Source organism: Lycorma delicatula, chromosome 1 (genome assembly GCF_047948215.1).
Source record: "Lycorma delicatula isolate Av1 chromosome 1, ASM4794821v1, whole genome shotgun sequence".
Taxonomy (NCBI): domain Eukaryota; kingdom Metazoa; phylum Arthropoda; class Insecta; order Hemiptera; family Fulgoridae; genus Lycorma; species Lycorma delicatula.
The window spans coordinates 10,674,619-10,696,447 of NC_134455.1; the positions used below are offsets into that span (position 1 = coordinate 10,674,619).

Consider the following 21,829-nt stretch of genomic DNA (forward strand, 5'->3'; position numbering starts at 1 on the left):
CCTGGAGGTCACATATGCTTATATGCTTATATGTCTATACCCGGCATGGGGGACAATGTTGAGCTCCTCGCTTCAAAAGAAGATTGAGGCCGTCCAAAACATTGCGTTGCGGACGATATTTGGAGTTCCGTGGTTCGTCAGGAACGCCACTCTCCGATCCGATGCGAGATTGCAATCCGTGTCCGAGGTGGGAGTGACGCAGGCGCGCAGACTGTTCGGGAGAGCGGCTGTGTCCGAACACAGTCATCTTCGGGACATCTGCCGAGAGAACCCAACTCCGACAGTTGTAAGGAAGCGGCCTCACGCCGTACTTGACGAACCACCGTGATGGTGCGGTGCGGGAGCCGAGAATCGACAAACCAGGGTTAGGGGCCTCCATATCGCATGAGCCACAAACGGAAAAACGCGTCAGAAACGTTTCCGGGGTCGCGAGTGAATGGTTTTCAAGTGTAAAATGTACAAGTCAACGAGTTATACGGTCTCAGGGCAACAAAATGCGGTAAGTTGTTTTTTTTTTCAGACATAACTTCCGCTCTGCAAACGTGGAACTCTGCCACAACAATATTGAGGGTAAGATCAAACGCCGTTTTTTTTTCGTGCGTGTGTTTTGTTTCTCTTGTTTCAGAAACGTGAGAGACGTGGGTGTGGAGCGACTCATGCCGTCTTGGTCTTTGGCTAAGCACTCACCGAAATAGAGAGGGAAGCGCCCCCTTCCTTTAATCCCGCCATCCCAAAATAAAAAGAAAATATAAATTCCTTTTTCTGCTTCTTTTTTTTCGTGTGTGTTTTCTGTTTCTTTTGTTACAGATACTCACAGCCACCACAACAAACATAAATGGTTTCTTCACTGCGGCCACGCGGTCCCCCCAAACCCTTCCCGGACACACGTGTGTCTGGAGATTAATATTATGATGTGTAGTAGAGAACCTGCTTCTTGCTTTTTCTACAAAGGCGATCGCCGCCCCATTACCGCGATCGCGAATAGGTATCATCAAAAATTGTAAGTTCCCTATTCCCTTTCCTTTCAAGAAAGAAGAAGAGGGAACGAGCCCAGCAGCCACTGACTGAACAGAAGAACGAAGAAAGAAGAAACCTGCACTTTTCCCCGTTCAGCCCTTCAGGGCCACGGGAATTTCAAGGTTAATGGCATGTAACTTCGGTTACTGCCAATTCTCGGAAAGTGCAGGCCAAAGAAGAACGAAGAGGTCATCGGAAGGAGAAGAAGACAGAAGACCGTCTACGCGACCCAACGTCCTGGACGGGAGTCCGGGAATGAGCCCAGCAGAGATGCGTCCTGAAGGGCAGCCATCAAAGAAGTGGATGATGAGCTTTTACTTAACCCTTTTCTACATAACTTATAAGTTACAATTAAATCAGCAATTGCGACTTCCTCCGGAGAAGGGGGCGCATTGCTCCCTCCAAATAACCAATCCCCCTTGTGTTCCTGCTAGCCAATAAAGCGTTAGCACCGTAAGGACTTCAGTGGACGGACTGAAGGGGAATCACGTCGGGAGCACGGGTTTTAAAAAGGCTAGCCTCCTGCGGTCTGAACCAGAATTGGGTGTGATAACGCTGGATGAACGGACACGGAACGCTATACAAAATCCGTCCATGAAACTAAAAGAAACCACTAAAATCATACCCGACATTAAAATAAAACCATAAACACGCCCGAATAATATAGATACAGCAGCAAGGGACATTGTCCAGGCTCTGCGTTTTCGAAGGGAGAAATGAAACTTCCGCCACCTTTGCGTTCCGTTCCGTTCCGAATTAGCAATTCATCGTTGACCACCATCTGGAGAAGACCAAGAAGACAGAAGAAGTTCCCTGCCCGGCTCAACGTGGGACCTCCCGGCAGATGCCAGCATCCCCGCCGGAGCAGCAGACCTAGCCGGCCCGCCGATGAAGTCGCTGGACGCGGACGCTACCTCCCCGCTTCAGCTCCAGCTCGCCGGGCTGCAATCACTCTGGCCGGCGGAATCGCCAGCAGTAGCCCGCCCAGCGTGTGATCACTCGGGGAGAACGCCTCGGCCGCGCCGGCGAAGGATGACCGATGCCAAACCGACACTGCGGGGCTCAGGGGGCTGCCCCTGCTACGCTGTAGTGGGGACCCAACTGTCACTGAGAGAAAGCCCGATCGGACTTCAATGGACGAGCCGCAACTCCCGACTTCGTTTGAGACCAGCTTCCGGACCCAACAGCTCTTCTCAGAGCTAACGGAAAAAACGGCCCTTTTCAGAGCCACGACAAGGTTATGGATTACGAAACGTCGAAGCCATTCGACGACAACAGCCCTACTTAGGGCTACCCTAAGATCAGCAATTTCAACGAGCTTTCGAAGCCAATTGACGACCCTTTTCAGGGCCACCATAAGGTTATTAAGTGCCACGTGCCGTCGAAGCCATTCGGCGACATAATATGAAAACTAGTATGTAATTGGATTTTTTTAGTCACAGAAAATACAATAGTTTAAAATTCCTAATATATATACTTAACTCCCTCATACATACTCGCGCGCGCAAAAAGAGAGAGTTCACATCCAGTTTCAAATTCTTATGTAAAATAGATAAAAATAAAAACATAACACTAGTGTAAGAGTGATTGAAAATATTTTGCAGTAAAAAATACTGCTAAGGTCGTATATCTGTCTCGCATTGGGGGTCCTTTTAAGGGCCACTAGGCAGGTCGGGGTTTCCCGGCCATCCCTGGTGAGGAGCTTCTTCGCAGAAGTCACCTCAAATCCAAGGGAGGTCAGTTCCCCTGGGGTAGCCCATAGGGGATTCCCCGTATGACTACTTTCAGCTCCCTGTCCTTCGGGAGCTGGAAGGAGTGGAAGACAACCCCCTTCGAGTGCAGAAAACTCTGCACCGCCCGGTAGTCTGCCTAGCTGCAGCCTGACGGACAGCCCGGTGCTTTTGGTAACCAGGCGCCCCCCAATCCTTGACTTTATGTCTCTTGCTAATGCTGGCCACTCCTTCGGGCAGTCCAGCATTATCGGCAGTATTTTCTCCCGCCTGATGGTAGCAGGCTGTGATGGGCCACCATCAGCCTGTGGGGTGGCGGCTGCAGCCCGCTACGGGCTCCGTCTCCGTAGGAGGCGCGGAGTCCCGGCATTTCTGGCGCTTCCTAGCGCCAGCCCCGCTTTCCTCTCCACCAACGGACAAATCCGGGGAGGGAGAACGGGATGGAGGTGGACTTATTTTTCCTTACATTTTAGGAAAAATAAAGCTAGAAAAATTAAATTTAAAGAAAAATTAAAATTAAACTTAAATAGTCACTTCTTACAAACTACACTTCCTGTAATAAAACACTACACAAAGAAAAATAAAATTAGAAAGTTAATCTTTCCTGTTATAAAGAATAATTTAAAATTAAATTATTTTATATAAGTTCACAATAGACCTATACAAAATTTGTATAGGTTATTAAAATATATTATTAAAGACTTAACAAAATTCAATTTACATAATACAAGAAAGTAAGATAAAAATCTATTCTAACCTTAGCTGTTTGAATACAATGGCCTGGAATGCAGGTAGCTGGCCGCCCAGCTGGTGTCCTAGCGGTACCTCCTCACATGGTCAGGCGACGCAGGTAGAAGTAAACCGGTCTGGGCTGCACAAACACTCACTATTCACAGAGCACTAAGAAACACAACCTTTCTGTATGACTGCCAAGGAAGGAATCGACCCATTGCTAATTCACTCTCGTGCACGCTCTTTTATTGGAGCCTGATAGTGTGGGGGGGGGGGGGGGGGCTGCAGCGCCGTTATGGTGGGAAAACTGCGCGGTGGGAGTGATGCTTGTATCAGCGCGTCCGCATATTGTGCGCCCCGCTCACATCATTGCTACCATTATCGCCCGCTGATATTAAATTAGGGATATATGTAGTAACAATTAATACACCTAAAAAGCTCAGAAAATGTAGCTCAAGAATTAAAAAATCAAAGTACAATGTGATCTGTAATGAACAAACAAATCAAGTCATTACACACAAGTTGAACACCACAATAAGAACTTTTAAGTAAAAGCACTTGATAGCAATATACAGCTAACGTTTGCCAATCATCTCGTAGATTCAATCACAAATCTATTATTTCTGAGAACAATCTTTGTATTTTTATGTATGAAAAACCTGCATCTTAGCTTATTTGAACATTATGAAACATATAAATACACAACGAATTTAAAATCGCACACACTTTTTGAGATCTTTCTTAATATATATATATATATGTATGTCAAACTCAACAAAAACCATCACCAATATCAACAGTTAACACTAGGTGAGAACACCAGCATGAGCAACTGAAAACATTAAGTTATTAAAAACATGTTTATAAAATCTGGTTTGAGTTTTCATTTGAAAAGTTTATAGTTTAAAACTATTTTCTTGGCAATTGCAATGTTTAGTTTGAATGTAAACATAGTAAACAATACCCTAGAAGAAATATTTTTGACTGAACTATTAAATATCTCCTATGAGCAACTAATTACCAAAACATCCAGAAAATACTAAGCCTTTGCAATCATGATTTTGTTGGACTTTAAAATTACATCCTAAGAATGTAGTGGGGCTAAACTTGCACAAGTACTTAAAACACATTTAAAATCTTTGTTGATAATTATCAGTTTCACCCTGATAAAAATTATGCTTGTATACAACTATAAATTTATTGTAAAATTGATGTGTAAACAAGACTAATTACTTGTAAGTTCTTACTCAATTTCACAGCTACATATTTTGATCTTTAAAACAAAAGTTGATAATTTATAGATATTAATCTACATCTGTACTATTATGTCAAGAGTTTTAGGGGGTTTTTGTTTGTTGGGATAACAAAAAAAACTACTCAATCAGTAGCAACCAAATTTTTACCCATGTTTCTTAGCATAACTAAGAAGGTTTTTGGATATATTTCAGCTCAAAAATAAAAAAAATATATATATATATATGTAGTAATGAAGATTTTCTGGCTGAAGCACAAAATTTAATGAATTGAAATAATGAACTGTGAGTCTCTATCACTGTGTGAGCTGGGCTTGAACTGATTGATAGAATCAATTGAATAAATAATATTTAAAAATAATAGAATCAAATTAATGTTAAAAAAAATATTTAATATATTAAAAAAAATTCTGTTTAACAGTAATGGACTACCTGTGAGGACTGTGTTAAGAGTGGTAAGGTATGCGAGCACCTTGTGAGAGGCTAAACCAATCACTATCAACTGGTAACAAACAGGGTGCCCCTTGAGCGCTTTTATAATACACTCTCAATTTAGCAAATCATGGTTATTCAGAAATGTATATATATATATATATATATATATATATATGTGTCTGCTTGTTTGTTATCATATCACATGAGAACCAACCTGATTACTTTTAAATTCGAAGGATACATTCATGTTATCCCAAGGAAGGTTTTACGCCATCGACTGAGGCCCTAGCTCCCTCGAAGGTTAAGATATTAAAAAATATTATTTTTTTCTCCCCAAAAGATAAATCTGTGAATTAAAGATAACCATTAAGGAAAAAAAAAGAAAATCCTTTTACTTCTTTATTATATTTCAGCCACCATGGCAAAGAAATAAGTTATGAATTTCTTGTCGTCAAACATGTGTGTGTACTGTAGTTACCATAGTTACTGTTATTCTACTGATAGATATACTGTTGATGAAGTTATCATGGCAATAAACAGGCTGGGGAATGAGAAAAGTCCAGGGCTGGATGGAATCCCGGCCAAGGTGCTAAAGGGCCAATTAGTAGAGTGCCATGGGCCATAGTAGACATATTCAATAAAGAACTGAAAGGTAGGACATTCCCAGTCTGTTGGAAGAAAGGGTGGCTTGCCTTCCTTCCTAAAGGTGGTGCTGATGACATGGCTAGAGGGTTTAGACTGTTTATATTTCCTTAACAATTTGGGTAAAGTTGCTGAAAGGTTGTTGGCATCAATAATCATGTAGGAGCTCAACAGAGAAGGCGGTATACTTGAAAATCAATATGATTTCGTGTCAGGCAGATCGGTCATTCAAGCTGTATCACGAGTGGTATCCTGGGCTAAGGAAGTTAGAGGCACAGGATGAGGGGTATCCCTGTTTTGGTGTTCTTGGATATCCGGAACGTGTTTGGTTCTGTGCCTTGGGATGTTATGTCTGTTTCAGTTTCCAGATGTTTGGGGGAGTACCACAGGTTCAGTGTTGGGCCCCCTCCTTTGGAACATTGTTTTTGATGATATATTGAGTGTTCAGTTATTGCAGCATAACAATCAATTGCTTATGCGAGTGATTTAGTCCTTATTATTAGTGACAGGACGGAGCAGGAGATCCTGCACAGGGGCAATGCTGTGCTTGATTTGATCCATATATGGTTGAGAGACCACAGTCTGGAACTGCTCTTGATAAGTGTCAGTATTTTTCCTTAACAGGGAATCACTGCATACAAGCCTTAAGGTGAAGTACTTTGGTGTGACAATCAACAAGTCACTACGGTTATGAACACATTTTGGAGTGCTGTGAAAGGGCTGAAAGGATTTTTAAGGCACCTGATGACTTCAGAGGTTGACTTCACAGGTGAGCGGAGCAAGCTCAGAGGCAATGGGGTAGGCTCCTTGATCCCAGGAGGCCCCTGAGTTGGTTCCAGCTAGTTAAATATATATTTTCGGTAATTATTTAGAAAGATAACGTGCATGCAAAAGTCAATAATATTGGCTTATATTATTATTTTCTCAGCGCTATTTGTAAATGTTCTAAAAAAAGTCGCTTTGTTTCTAAAACCTCATCTAATTTACTTTAAATTTTAAATTGGCCGATTGTTAGGTTGAGTCAATGATTGTGTATAAAAACCAATTATTTAGTTCGAAAATACCGTTTTTTGCACTACAGTACTGAATTACAACAGTTTTGATAAGGGTTCTGTGTAACTTACGTAAGTAACTAGGGTGAAAGGCATCTTTGACTTTTGAGGCTTTTTTGACGATATATGCTAGTCATTTTCATTACAGTAGAGTGTATAAAAATACAATTATTTGAATACTGATGTTTGGGTGGTAACTGACATTTTTCCGCTTCTTATATGTTAATCTGATTGACAAGTCATATGTCAATATATTAAACACTCGTTTGTTAAGAAAAAGTAAAATAAAGTTGGTAATTCTGAGCAATTATTCCCCCAACCACAAGTTTTCCCATATTGTAATGTTATATTGGGAGTTCAACATGAAGACGAAACAAAAGAAAAATTTGCCGGAACGTAGATAAAGTAAATGAGCAGTTGAAGATAACGAAAAGGCAATGTCCATGTTCGGTTATGAGATACCAAATTAATAAATACATATATATAAATTTATATAATAAATATAATCGAACCAAACTTAACCCTTTAATTATATTGGTAACATTCCCGCAAATTTTTTCTCTCCAATATAACATATTGCTATATAGGAAAAATTGGGGTTGGGTTAATAATAGCTCAGAATTACCAAAAAATTGTCATTATTAATACAACAAAAACAAGGTAAATTTTAATAACTACGGTAGATCGACACTTTTTTATTATTTATTGATGATTAAAATAATATATACCCGATTTGAATGAGCTTCATCTTTCTAAATAATTACCATACTTTCCACCAATGCTCACATTTTTTAAAAATCTACTTGGAAATTATCAGGTACATTGCTGTAAGAACATTTTAAGCAGTACGGTTATCAACGTAACTGTTAGTACTCTAAATCTTTCATTCAAATAATATCCGTTATGTACAGTCACAGTAAAAAACGAATTTTCAAAACCAAAGTTGGCAGCACTATATTTTTAACATAACACGCCTCACATCGGAATTTGTAATTAATTGATCTATTGGTTTTTTTTTTACCACGAGTAACAAATAAATGAGTGCATTAAAGATTATTGTTATGAATTTGATATTCAAATGACGGACAGTATTTATATATATATATATATTTTTTTAGAAGTACGAATAATTACTCATTTCCGATCTGTCTTTTATTATTTTAATCTGCATTATTATTTTTCCACGTTTTAACTGTTGCAGTGTGAATAAACGTATCCCCTATTCTCTGTTATAAAAACGACAGATTCCGAAGTAAAGCTTGACAAAATTCTAGAAATATACAGAATGTATTTTTAAATTTTGTGTGTTGGTCACTTGTGATGTGAGCGCTTGTCGGACTGTTACTTGTAGTCGCGAATTTGTTTGGTGTGAACTGGTGCAACCCGTGGGTTAAAATCGTAAAATTATTGGTAGTGTTAATATAAAAAAACGGTACCGTAGCATTTTGTCTTAACACATTTTACTGCATTTTGCAGTATACGTTTAAGTTTTTTGGTGGGTAAACACTTCATTTCTTAACCTTAACTTTAAAATGGCCATTCAAATGATAAACAGCGAAATTTTTTACAAAATGCAAATTCTATTATATTGCAGGTATTAATATGTTATTACGAGCGAGTGGCTGTTATTTTCAGTAGTATAGCATTTTAAGCACAAAAATTTAGCTGTCATAGTGCTTCATTAAGCTGATTTCAGTTCAGTTTTAACACGTTAGAATATGTATTTTGAGAGATTTTACACAAAGTATTTTATTAACTTTTTTGTTTGTCACATTCCATAGTTTTGTGGTCATTTTAATTTAGCTGATATTTAGGATATATTCATGTACTGACCCTTAGGAAATTGATAATTCTTATCATTAAATATGCTTAGAACACAGGAGTAAGTTTTGATAATTCTCATGGTATTTATAAAATTCATTTTTTATTGTGTTAAAATGTTGTGTAATTTCCTTTTCTGAATTTTTATTGCAGTGTTTATTAATTTAACAAGCAGTTTTCTTTATGTTTGTTTGTAATTGATTCTGAATCACTTGAAACTGCCATTTTAAATGGAATCTACATTATCAGAAAAGTAATCTGTTTAATAGTTACTAAAGAATATTTGTGTATTCTTTATTACTTTGAAGTAGATCTAATTAAGATCATCTCTTGTGAAATATCCCTTTAATATCATTGTAGTTATCGGTTTTTATAATAGATATTTTTGTTATTGACATTTTTTATAATTGTAAAAAATTTGTATTTAGAAGTGCTTTAATTATGACTTAGTCATGATCTTTAAAAAAACGTGGCTGTCTGAAACTATCAAATGAATGTAGGAGATTGTGCATTTTTAATTTCAGTAAAGTAGGCCTTTAGTAATTTAAATTTCATTCAGTTTCGAAAGTAATTACCATTTTTCCTTACATTGTTGTTAATTGAAAGATGGAAAGTTTATAAAAGGGGTGTTACATAATTCTGATCTGAACAGTGTCTTTTTTTTAAAATTTTGCTTGTTTATTAAATCACCCAATTTTTATTACATAACATATTTATTCATGTTACAGTATATGCATTTTTACAGTTTTCATCTTAGGCTGTTAAAAATATTTATATTTTGCATGTTTTAAAATATTTTTTGTTATATTTAATTGCAGTACATTACATAATAAAATATAGAAGTTTTTTATTCCTGTGTAATTGACATATTTAGCTGCAATCCTTTAACAATATATTCCCTATTCTTTCTCAGATTTGTACAATTTACTTTTGTTAAAATGCAATTAATTTGGACTGATGAGATGTAAGCATTTATTTGAGCATGATGTTTGTTCTTGTTTAGTTAATGTTTATTTAGCTTTACTATTGAATAAGTCATTCAGTTATTGATTTTTATTACTATATTTCTGACTGAACAGTTACATAATGCTGAACTAGTGAAGTATAACTGAAAACTATACCCATGGATTATACCTTGATTTTGGTTTAAAATGCATTTAATATTAAACTTCAGTACCTAAACACATTACTATTGGATCGTCCGCTTTGTCTTATTAATGGTGTAATTTTACTTGGAAATTTTTTTCTTTTTTTTTTTCTTATCCTTTACACATAATTAATATCTCATTTACATGTAAATATTGCCTAATTATGTAGGTAACTTCATTAAAACAACATGTTTAATGATATTTATAATAATTTTATTTTATTTTATGCATTTTCTGAAATATTTTATTTCATACATACAAGATACACCCCTCCTACAAACTGCCCTCCATTCAAACACACACATACAAACAAATAAAGTATTTATCCTATTAGTAAATAAATAAAAAAATGTAATGATATTGTGTATTTGCTTTTACTGAATTATGTTATCTGCTGTCAGTTTACACAAGTTTAATCTTTTTTCCTTTATAAAAACCAGCACATTTATATTGATTTAATATACAGTTAGGTGCTTTAACTTCATTTTTCTGTAAGTAGCTTATATTGGTCTGATACTAGCAATAGACAATTATTTTTGTTAATTGTTGGTGACAGAACTGATAAGCAAGATTTTTGAATGTACATTTAAAAAACTACTTAGTGAATAAAAATAATACAAGAGGAATTTGCTAGAAGTTTGTTTTAGAATTATTTAAAATCTAAATGAAAGAATATATTATTGGTTATTTTGCAAGATGCTTCTTATTATGTGAATTGTGAAAGCAGGTGTTTGACAAGTTTTGTACTTTTTTTGTAATTATATAATGCCTGCATTGTTTTTCTTATTATTAGAATATAAGTTTTCAGGTGTATATTTATTCTGCATGATGTTGAAAATTTATGAATGACAAATTATATTTGCCCGTGTTGTGAGACATGTTCCAACACTTCGTAGCTGTGGTTTTAGAGCACTGTATTGTGATTTTGCACAAACTTTGGCAGTAGTAGCATTTGCATCTAGTAATTTGTATCTTTTGTGTCTTGTTGAATTTTTCTTCCTTAAGTTACATTACCCTAAATTTGATGATCAATTTGAAAATTTGCTTTAATTTGTGTTAATATTAATCATGTAGGATTATTTTTCCTGAGGCATGTACTTTGCAACATACTATGCCTGTCTCATTTTTTCTACCTATACCTAAATTAAATTGTGTTCCTACAGCTCCTATCTTCTTTTAAACATTATCTATAATTTTTACTTCTTTTTTCACTTTGTACTGATCCTTCTAATACTGTTTTAATCAACTGTTTCTTTTATGATATGGTCGGTTCCTACCTTTTTGGCTTTCCTATTCTTGTTTTGATTAAGCTTCCATTCTTTTTCACTTTTTAATTATTAATTCTGCCCTCTTGATCTCTGGTCTCATTTTTTCCCTGTATTCAGAAAGCCTGCTTTCTTTGTTTTTTTCCTTAGTGTCCATGTATCAATTTTTTCACTGGTTTGCATGATTCAGTGAAACGGTGGTTATATAATCATAACCACCGTTTCTTTGTAGTAAATGCTTTGTTAACCATTGCTGCGCTGGTTTTTACTTCCTTTTAACTTTTCGAATCTTCTGATGACATGTTTTCTAAATATATGTACTATTTTACTTGTTAATTTAATTCTTATTTTGTGTTAATGATTCGTGGCCTCCTATTCTCATTAACTTCTGTTTTCCTAAAATTCATTTATGTATTGTAGACAGTTAGATAATGACTTATAATTTTGAATTTATCTACATATTTTTCTCTTCATCTTAAAACGTACTATCTGAAAAAATTATGGTATTTATTTTTCTTCCTCGTGTACTGATAATTTTATCCTCTACCTATATAAAACATCGTTGAGAGTAAGCAGCATTTTTACCTTACCTTCTTACTAGATAAAACACTTAAGTTTATGTATTTTTTATTCTCGTAGCTGTTAACTAATTTAGATACAGTTATGTAATTTTGTGTTTTTTTAATCTAAAGTTTGACTTTTTAATATTTTCATTAGCTTGCCCTATTTGATAACTTTTCTGTATTCCTCTTACACTCTTATTAGTCCAATTATATCTTTATGGCTTTTCTGTTCCCTAATCCATATTCTTCTCTCTTAATTTTGTACTTGATGTTAATATTTTGTGATCTATTTCTAATTCATTCATTTCATAACCTCTGTTTTTTCCCCCAATATATTTTGGATATGTTTTTTATGTCTGCTTTAATTAAAATTATTGCTTAATGTAAGTATTTATTATATTTTATATATTTATTTAACACACTGGACTGTAGATTTTAATTTGAAGTCTAGTTTATTGGTATTATTATTTTATATTAGAATGGTTTTAGTATCACAAACACTTAGTTGTTTTTCTTTTATTGATAATAATTTTTTCATTTTCTGTAATTTATTGATTCACCACTGTATGTGAACATGATTTTTTACAAACATTTTGTAATACTTGCCCCCTTTTTTGATGTAAATCTGTTTTTTTTTAAATTTTATTCTAATTTTTATCATAATATATATTCATCTTTCACTTTTCTTTGAATCTTACATTTTTTATATTTTAAAGAGGTGTAAGAACCCCATTTACGCGCGCTTAAGCAGTGTCGGGCTTGCTAACAGGTTCCGCCAGTTATAACGAAGGGCTTATGTATACCTGCACACTACCGACTAAACCTCCACCCCTAGCTTCCCCCTTCCTGGGACTGCTTATAAAAACATTTCATCAGAAGGGGGAATCGCCCACACATACAGTCATAACAATCCAACAATGTCACACACCACACAACAACACTACTGGAAGCAACACATATAGCACATCAAATACATACACTGACAACAACACACAAGAACCTGCAGAAAACAGGACAAGCTACTAACATCCACATCACCCACGCATTACACACCCACACAGCCGTCAAGACAGAACACTTAAATAGTCACACCACTTAACAGTAGCCACCATCAGACGCACAAACAGAGTGTACTATCTGAAAAAGTTATGGTATTTATTTTTCCTTCCCCGTATACTGATAATTTTATCCTCGACCTATATAAAACATGGTTGAGAGTAAGCCAGCATTTTTACCTTACCTTCTTACACCTTCTTCGCCTGGGTGCAATGATCCGGCCTCATCGCACCCAGGCGACCCCCACATGTTCGGAGGGGGAGTCGCTTACCCTAGCCGCTCAGCCAAGGTTTTGTCTGCCCCGCGCCCTCCGGCGCCATTCTCCTCTGCAGGACCACTCATACAATTGGAGCTTCCTCATGACCATTCTGATGAATCTTTCCACTGTGCCTCACCTTGCAATAGGACTCGTAGGGTATCTTCAGGGCGAAACATGTGCTCACTTCTCAGGTTGCTGAGCATCTCTCTATGGCGAATGGCGGACACAAAAAGAAAACATGTTGGGGGTCTCTTCCACCTCGCACTCCAAACATTTTTCAGATTGATCGAGCCCAAATCTATGCATAAGACCTGAATCCCCCATGACCCACCAGGAATTATGTTAACTCAAAACTCAACATGCCATGGGTCCTCTGGCACCACCCCTGTCCCCAATAAGTGGTGGATTCACCTACCCTTTGTGGCCTGATCGCACTGCTCCAGCCATGTTTGTGCAATCTCTTCCAGTTCTTCAGCAGAGCGCTTACTTTCCTCTAATGGGAGTGTTCTCAGTTCCCTAGTTCTGCTACACCGCATTATCAAGTCTACAGGTGGGAATCCAGCAATCACCTCAACCGCCTCCCTGGACACTGTCCTACAGGACACATTTTTAAGCAGCCAAATATTTGGATCTTTTTTTAATATTTTTATTTTTTTTTACCACAAAATTTTCATTTGCTTTTGTGATAATCACTACTTTGTGATTTGTGCTTTGTTAAATGCTGAGCCGACATAGTCATGTGAATTGTCCCATGGAGGGTTTAAATTCAGGAAGCATTCGACTCTGCGTACAAGTGGTAGTTGGCTTGGGTATAAAAACAAAAGAGTTTTTGGCATCACAGGTACTGTTAGGTATCCTTAACATAAAGGTAATGCAAAAATTTTAATTGCTTCAGGTGATTGAGGTTTGGACTTGTGAGTTTAGTTATGGCCCTTAATATTAGGGCAGGTAGGAAGGAACCTGGATGTGCTTTGGGCTTCGTGGATGGTTTCTTGTTTCTACATGTTTTTGTTAATGTGGCCTTTGCCTTGCATTCAGGTTGTGTTTTTGTGGCAGTTTTTTGGTGGCATAGTGGCCTTGAGTGACGAGTCTGGTTACTACACTGGAGTAGGATTTGTTCTTGACTGTAGGCACTGGTGAACTTAAAACCAAGTCCGCCTATGACAGAAATCTATTGCTCTTGGCATTAACCCTCACTTGGAAACAGCTAGGGTTTGATTACTTTGCTCCTTCAGCAGGCATTCTGAATGTGTGTGTGATTGGCAGCTGGGATGCCAACAGGTGAACATTACTAATGGTTGTCTGCATCTGATGGTGATATGTGATAGTTGGTAGGTACCTGTCAGTCTACTTAGGTGATAGCTGATAACGGCTGATACTACGTAGTATAGGTTAAACTTTAAAATTTCTTCCATGGCCAAGCTCTATTCAACTAAAATATATTTTTATATTATAAATTATATCTTTATAAACTATATAATATATATTTTATTGCATTGTATTATAGATGAATCGCTTATTTATAAAAAAATGACCATAAGTCATTTAGTGCAAATTTTTCAGGAGATAAAAAAACTGTTTTTTTTTTAAAAAGTGTTAATATAAAAATCACAAAAATTCATGTAAAAATCTACTGTAGAAACTTTTTAAGTTTCTAATCATACCAACTACTAAAAAAAATGTTCCTTGGTGTTATAATAACATTTTAAATATTGGTTACTAATGGAGTTTCAAAAATAAATACAATAGTTATAACATTGTATTTTTAAAGAACAAAAATCATTGGATAACAGTTAATTATTTTATACTTACATAATTATTATTAAATGTAGGTAAATTGTCCAAAATGCACAAAACTCTAAATTAAAATATGATTTACAGAATAAACATGAAAAAAATTAAGTTGCTGATTGTAAAAAGAAAGTAGGATAATGGCTAATAATACAAGAGTCAGTATTATTTTAAACAAAAAGTGAATGATAAAAACAAAATTCGGGAAATTTAAATTATATAAATTTTTAAAAATTAATCTTTGTTTCTAGTTGGCTAATTTTGTGTTATATCATCAAAAAACCTTTTTCTGTCTTCTGGCATTTTCTGCATGCATTTTTGTAAATCATTGATTTTGTCTTTAAATATGGGACACTTTTCTTCATAAGCTTTGTTTGATGGTTCTTTTGGTATACTGGAACCTTTATTTATTTTGAAGGTTTGTTTTTTTGTGATCGTTTAAAGTGATGTGGCATATTTTTTATAATACCGTGGCTACTAATTTTTAAAATTAATTTTTTTTTTGTTTCAACTTTATTGGTAAAAAAATTATTTTTCTTTGATAAGTTTCATCAGGCCACATACTAAGGCATCCTGGAATAGTCGCTTTAATATTGGAAGGACAGGTAGAAGGAAAAAATTGTGTAGGCAGGCCTACACAATTTTGGTGTACTGGTGACTGGTTTGGAATATGTAAAACAAATTGTTAGGGATGTAGGATGTAATGTAGAGGGTATACTGAAATGAAACGACTAGCACTAGATAGGGAATCTTGGAGAGCTGCATCAAACCAGTCAAATGACTGAAGACAAAAAAAAAAGTTTCATCACTTGCATCACTGTAATACCTATTGTGCCTTTTTAACTTTCTTTTAACAACTGCAAAATTGCAATCATTTGGCAAAAACGAGTGTTCTCTTATTGGGTGATGATATTCAATTTTTCTGATTCGTTCACTGTCTGTCAAAAAAAGAAGACAATGAAGAACAGAGTGGTTCTTATTTTGGCCTGCACAGTTATCACTGTGTAAGTGCAATTCAGTAACGTACTTTGGAACCTCAGAGTTGATGTACTCATAAAGGAATGAAGACATTTCATTCCGGCTCTGGCCTTCTTCATGATATACAAAGATCGTTGCATTGTTATTCTTTGTGTTATGAACAAAAAAAGGAACAACTGATAATTAATGCAAGTAATACATTTCCTGAATAGTAATACATGGTAAAGAAATGTTTTGCATGTAGTCAAAGGTTAAGCACATGATGCTTTCTTCAGTTTTGCAAGTTCAATTGATTGATGCAAATAAGAGTAAAATTTAATACTCCTTCTTTTATGGACTAAAAGCTCAGAATCTGCAGCAAGTTTTGGTAGTGAATTAAGATTATTGTCTTTTAATTTTAAATTCAGTCTTTCACATTCACAACATGTATCTATCTGTGAGCGACTAAAGTGTTAATCAGAGTTTTCCTTGTAAGTTTTGTAATAGATTGAATATTTGACTTCGGAATGTGGATACTTTTTCTTGAATAATTCAAACATAATCTTAGTGTTAAGTGATGCATCAAGATATTTAATTTCTTTGCTAATATGTTCTGTCAGCACTTGGCATACTCAGCCACTCCTGCCCACAGCTTGGTTCCATACAATGGAGCAGGATATGCCACTCCAACTAGGAACTTTCCTACGTTGCTAAGTGGGCCGCCCCTGTTTGGAAGGAGACTGGCAACCAACCATAGCATCCTTTCCTGCCTTCCTGTTTGCCTCGATGGCATGGACTCCAAACCTAAGTCTGGAGTCGATCCATATTCCAAGATACTTAATGGCTGGCCTCGTAAATGTCTTCTTACCTTCAAACTCAAAAGTCAGTACGGGCCTTCTTTTTGTTGAGGTTCACTGCTTCAGTTTTTTCTGGTGCAAACTCCAGCTCCAAGCTCCACATAGGTCAGTGCCTTATGTTAATTCATAAATAAACAAAATACATCATCTGTATCTGGGGTATTAGGCAATGGATTTGAGTTATTTCATAACGAAGCAGAATGTATTCATTCGTATTTTGATACTATGGTCATAACTCAATTTGCAAAAAAAAAAGTGACTTATGTTTTTTTTTATAAATAAGTGAGTGATTCAAATTACAGAAATATTTAATATTTATAACTATTTAGTTGTAAATAGTTTTCATTTAAGTAAGTGGATTTCCTCTTTTATTCTTGTATTGTTAACTGGTTTAAATTTCTGTGATTTTGGGAATCCTGTTACTATTCAACCTATTCCACTCTTCCTTGTATTTCTGAATTATAACCGATTTTCAGATTTAAAAATAGGTAGATGCCAGGATGAAATGGAAATTTTTCACCCTTAGCAATAGATTATTACATATTAAAATTAATATTTGTAAATTTTTGAAATACTTTTGTTTTCCCAATGGATTATTCTGAATTTTAGTCCAGAATTAGGGAGTAAAAATTAAATACTGCCTTCTTCAGATGGTCCTTTTTCCTTGTTACTACAGCTTGATGATCTGTCAGAAACATAATATCTCTAAGAGAAAGCATATATCTATATACATAACAGAAAGCATATCTATAATCATATATAAGAATTTGAAAGTATAGTAGCATCACTGATACAGTAATTAAATAATATGCGTGATAACAAATAGTCTTGTTTGATTCTTGGAGTAGTTTAACGTATTACTACATTACATTACCACTACGATTTTGAATACGTCTTCAGCGATACAAACTGCAACACTATAATTGGATGTTCAGACACGACTGATTTCTGCAGAACTACTCATCGCTTCAGTTAAAACACCTTGTTAGATGCTAATGTATAGATACAATATATAACTCATGGGGTAATTAAGGAGTTAATAATTATTTAAAATAGTTAAACAAGCCTTTTAAACTTTTTTCTATTATTTTAAATAATTTTTTGTATATAGTTGTTTTACATATTTTATCAGTTGAAGTTGTAATAATGGTTACAAAAGTTCTAATAAAAAAAAAATTACTGAGAAAATCAGAGGTATTAATTTCTATTATTTTTAATAAGATATTATTCTGTCTGTAGAATGAAATGTTGAAAATTTTAAGATTGTGTTTTGTGATTCTTCAAGTATTATTACATTTTCATCATTAATAAGGAATTTTTTTTTTGTGTAACAATGTGTAATTTATACAATTCAGGATATTGATATTTAAACTAGGATATATTAATTTTTATAAAAAGCTAGGATTATAATAAAGGTAGTAATAACATTTTATAAAATATCTTTCAATCATTTTTTTTTATTCTCGATAAATTTTTCCTATATCTTTTGCTACTAAAACTTATTTATTTCTTGTACCCATTTGTTTAATAAAACTAAATTATTCTAAGTAAAATTCTATTTTATTGTTTTCATGTTTCTGTTTTTTATTTTATAATAACATTTTTTACTCTGCTTACAGTATGCATAATTTTTTTTATATGCTTCGATTAGTTACAAGTATTTTTAAAATAAAATTTCATTGGCTATTAATTACATTGAGCATCTTGTTTTTAATACTTATTGATTATTTTGAAAACGTAGCCTTTCTTGATGACATTATTTTTTTGATCTTTTGTTAGTTTTTGTCTAAATCCAAGTAATAATTATTCATTAAATGCATTATTGGTATATCTGACTATTTTTCCCTAACTAATAATAATTTCCTGTGTCTGGATTAGGATTTGGAATATGACTACATTCATTTTTAGTCTTTAAAAATGTTTTTACCAGGCAGATTGTTTCTTATACATATGCAAAGAGACTGCATAGTATTCTGTGCAGAAGTATTGTTGGAAAATTATGTAGTGCAGTAAATTCACCCAATGCATCCCTTATGATTTTTCTTATTACTCCCTCAGATTTAGTGATTGTAATTACCAATTTAGCTGTGTAAAACACAATATTTGGAAAAAAATATTTGTCAAGACTTAATATCATATGAATGCACAGTTTTAATGAATCATTATTATGATATGTTTTTATCATTTATATTTCTTACTTGTATGTATGAAGTTAGAAACAAAAATGGATATTTTATTATATTATCTTTTTATTTTTATTTTCATTATTTTTTTAATATTATTTTGTGATTAGAAAAATTCATTGGTTAATCACATGCATTGCCAAAACAGAGTACAGTAATTAATTTTTTCATTGAATTTGTATTGTTACAATATAATGAAAGAAATGACAATATTAGTTACCAGTTTTTTTTTGTTTGTTTTATTACAATCAGCTAATGCTAACATGAGGTGAACTTATGTTCTCATTACTTTTCACTAATTTGAAAACAGTGTTATACATAGTGAGCAACAGGAAACCGAATCCATATTGTAACCCCTGCAGAATCAGTAGATTATGTTTGAATGAGATTTTATGAATGACACAAATAAATTAAACAAGAAGAACATAAAATGTAATTTAAATGTTGCATTTATTTAACTTATTGTTACAAAAAATGTTCAAAATGACAACCCTGGGCATGAGTTGCACTTTTGTATTCTACTGATCATATTCAGTGTCGTTTGTCACAACCTGTTATTGACAGCAGCATTGATTTTTCGTTGATTGTTCACCTTCAGTTAATCAGTATTGTAGGGATTAGATGCATGAATTCTCTCCTTTAAGTAGTCCCAAAGGAAAAAATCGCAAGTAGACAATTCTGGGGAATGTGGAGGCCACCATGCTCTGCTGACTGCTTGTTCATTTGTGAAAGCTGCATGAATGCAATTCATTGAAATGTTTGATGTGTGACACGTTGTTCCATCTTGTTGGAAGAAGTTGTATTATTTTTCATTATGAGTTAATTGCACATAGAATTCTTCAAAAATACATTTTCTGGACTAGCAGTGATTCTCCTTTCAATATCAGCAATGGCCTGTGGAGTTCTAACAGAAAGTTACCTATTTTGTTTTGTATTTGAAACCGAACCTGTTGTATGTCATTTCTTAACTACATCGTGTATGGTACTCTTTGCTGGGGTACAGGCATTCGGAAATTTTTCTACGATAACTTGATGTCATTCTTCAAATGATCCAGAACAAATAATAGGTCTCAACTGTAGCTATCCTCTTGTGGACCGAATAAGGCATTTTACACAAACAACTTTTTTTTCCTGTTTAGCCTCCGGGAATCACCATCAGGTATTACTTCAGAAGATGAATGCGGATGATATGTATGAGTGTAAGTGAAGTGTGCAGTCTTGTACAATCTCAGGTCGATCAATTCTGAGATGTGTCGTTAATTGAACCACCAAACAATACTGGTATCCACGATCTAGTATTCAAATCTTTCTAAAGAAGTTAACTGCCTTTACTAGGACTTGAATGCTCGAAACTCTCGACTTCCAAATCAGCTGAATTGGGAAGACACATTCATCACTAGATGAACCCGGTGGTTTTTTATTTTTTAACCTCGGACCACCATTAGGTATTGCTTCAGAAGATGAGATGAATGATTTGTAGTGTGTGTGAAAATGCCATGCCTGACCGGGATAACAGAATGCCATGTCTAATCTGGTAGGTTTATACAAATACTACTGCACTGCAGCAAAATGTATGCTGCACTGACACATAACCACTTGACAAATGGCAGCAACAATCAGTATAATATATACATCCACTAGTTATGCTAGTTGTGTGAGTCTTTCATAGGGTCAATCCATTTGAAGTGATCCAAAGATGCTTGATAGAGCAATTAAAAAAAAAATTGTAACTCACACACTTGTTTCCTACATGTCTCAGGACCTTAAAACTATTTTAATAAATTTTTTTATTTCAATAGTTTAGGTGGGCATTTTTGTTATGGTGTGCACACCTATTTTTGTGATTGTAAGGGTTTATGGAAAATTCATTACCAGAACACTGTTGGAACTGGAAGGATGAAACAAAAAACAATTTAATCATATTTTCTCAAGGTAAAAGATTGGTCCAGTGGTTTATTTACATATCTCAATTGTTTCTATGAGAAAATTACCAATAAAGTTAAACATGAAAAACAGTGAAATTTTACTTTTAGTAATTTTTTCAAGAGGAAGGGATGACATAAACAGTTTGAATTATTTTTTATATGTAGGTATATGTTAGTAGTGTTACCATAAATAATATTAATGATGATATACTTATTCCTAAATTTGTATGAATTTTTGAAAACTAATTTTTCTTAAAAAATTCAAATTTTGGCTTCAAATAACTGTCTTATGAGACGTGATAAAAATGTCAAATTTGTACAACTTGCAGTGTTTTTGTAGATGTTTATAACCAATAAACTTATTTCTTGTTTATTGTACTAATAAAAAAGTTATACCACTCAAAAACCATGAAAAACCTGTTAAAAGTGATACCATTTTGACTTGCTAAATAAGTGCTTCAAGTAGGTTTCTTATCTTCTTGGCATTTTAATATTTTTGTACTTATTACTGTAGTTGAAATAGTCCTGTTTGAACCATTAAACTGCAGTGTTTGTGTTATAACATGCGCTTGAAGTCATTTCCAGTCAAGAAAATTCATGTTGCTACATGCTTATTTCTGCTTGTTGTGTAATTTAGCTTTGCAGTTACGGACAGGTCAGTCTGAAATTAGTCAGTGACCTATTCCCATCTTTACCAAGTGTCTCATATTTCATACTGTATTTGGAAGTGTTTATTAAATAAGTAAGTTTTACTTAATAATATTACATTTGCAGATTTTAAAATTAGTTAAATTTTTACATTATTTTCTAATAATTTCACATAAAACAATGGAAAAATAATGTCCTGTTGAAATTTATGTGAATGAAGAGTGTTATAAAGCAGTGTATAGTTCGGTGCCAAAAGAACTCATTAAAATTTGTAAATTTGTTGATGAAAACCAACAACTTATTTTTTTACATGTTAATTCAGATGTCACTAGTGCTTGTAAATGTCATGAAAAACGTTTTTGTTAAAATTCAGTCACCTGTATGGACAGTTCTGTTGTGACGTTTTGAAAACAAATTAAAAAACAGTTAGGAAAAACTTAAGACAAATAACATTAGAGCAAGCTCCTAAAGAACACATTTTTCCAAATCTAAATT

General features: G+C 34.3%; 1 protein-coding gene across 2 annotated transcripts in view; it reads left to right on the plus strand.

Moving 5' to 3' along the window:
- Window positions 1-8,194: 8,194 nt before the first annotated feature.
- Window positions 8,195-21,829, plus strand: part of LOC142326373 (acyl-CoA Delta-9 desaturase-like) — a 67,406-nt gene continuing 53,771 nt past the window's right edge. For both annotated transcript variants that reach the window (XM_075368945.1, XM_075368867.1), the window contains exon 1: window positions 8,195-8,356. The gene's annotated coding sequence lies outside the window, so the exon portion shown is untranslated. The remainder of the gene's footprint in view (window positions 8,357-21,829) is intronic.